The sequence below is a fragment of the Octopus bimaculoides genome, chromosome 13 (assembly GCF_001194135.2).
Source record: "Octopus bimaculoides isolate UCB-OBI-ISO-001 chromosome 13, ASM119413v2, whole genome shotgun sequence".
NCBI lineage: Eukaryota > Metazoa > Mollusca > Cephalopoda > Octopoda > Octopodidae > Octopus > Octopus bimaculoides.
Window position 1 is genome coordinate 52,820,795 of NC_068993.1, and position 1,508 is coordinate 52,822,302.

The 1,508-nt window shown below is 39.4% G+C and overlaps 1 protein-coding gene across 1 annotated transcript in view; it reads right to left on the reverse strand.

The window, feature by feature from the left end:
* The window catches only part of LOC106877725 (inverted formin-2), a 177,980-nt gene that overhangs the window by 175,548 nt on the left and 924 nt on the right, over positions 1-1,508 (reverse strand). The window lies entirely within an intron of this gene.

Below are 1,508 nucleotides of genomic sequence, written 5' to 3' on the forward strand. Positions count from 1 at the left end.
TATATATGCATACACACACAATACAGACTTACTTTGTATATACAAAGTAAGTCTGTATTGTGTGTGTATATGTGTGTGTGTGTGTGTGTGTGTGTGTATGCATACATACATTCATACATACATACATGCATGCATGCATGCATACATACATACATACATACATACATACATACGTATATATGTAAGCGAGTACGTGTGTGTGTGTGTGTGTGTGTGTGTGTGTGTGTGTGTGTGTGTTGTATATGTTCCTGTGTATGTTATGAAAACATGAATGAACTAAGAGAAACAACTCCGAGTGGTCAGTGTCAGTAAATTGGACAGCAAAGACGATACTCGTCTACCAAATGCAAGAGAAATTCTTGATTCATTACAATCACCTTTGCTTAGAGAGAAAGTAAACAAACACCTGGTAGCTACACACACGCATTCACATAATCCCCGTGTGTGTGTGTGTGTGTGTGTGTGTGTGTGTGTGTGGAATATATATGTACTGCAAAGCATAACACATGATCAAAAGTTCGAGCGCGCAAGTGGATCGCATACTCCACTTTAATTCTTCAAGGCGGCGAGCTGGCAGAAACGTTAGCACGCCGGGCGAAATGTTCAGCGGTATTTCGTCTGCCGTTACGTTCTGAGTTCAAATTCCGCCGAGGTCGACTTTGCCTTTCATCCTTTCGGGGTCGATAAATTAAGTACCAGTTACGCACTGGGGTCGATGTAATCGACTTAATCCCTTTATGTGTCCTTGTGTGTCCCCTCTATGTTTAGCCCAATGTGGGCAAAAAGAAATAAAAAATTCTTCAATTTAATTTTCATATATGTATGTGTGTATGCAGACACACATATATGTAGACATACATACATACATACATGCATACATACATACATATTGATAGATAGATGTAAACATACATACGTATATATAAACACACACTCACACAAAAGTGCACACTAGATTTCTACATGCAGAATGTTTATTTATTTAATTGCCATGTAATTTGTTTTTCTATTGATAAATATTGGTTTCAAATTTTGACGCAAGGCCAGCAATTTAGGTGGTAAGTCGATTACATCGACCCCTGTGCTTGACTGGTACTTATGTTATCGACCTCGAAAGGATGAAAGGTAAGGTCGACGTCAGCGGAATTTGAACTCAGAACGTAACGACGGACGAAATACCGCTAAGTATTTTGCCAGGCGTGCTAACGATTCTGCCAGCTCACCGCCTTAATAACAATAATAATAATAATAATAATAATAATAATAATAATAATAATCCTTTCTGCTGGAAGCACAAGGCCTGCAATTTTAGGGGAGAGGACTAGTCAAGTACATCGACCTCAGTGCGTAACTGATACTTAATTTATCGACTCCGAAAAGATGAAAGGAAAAATCGACCTCGGAGGAATTTGAACTCAGAACGTAAGGACTGACGAATTGCCGCCAGGCAAATCGCCCGGCATGCTAACGGTTCTGCCAGTTCGCCGCTTTCTTATTGATAAACATTA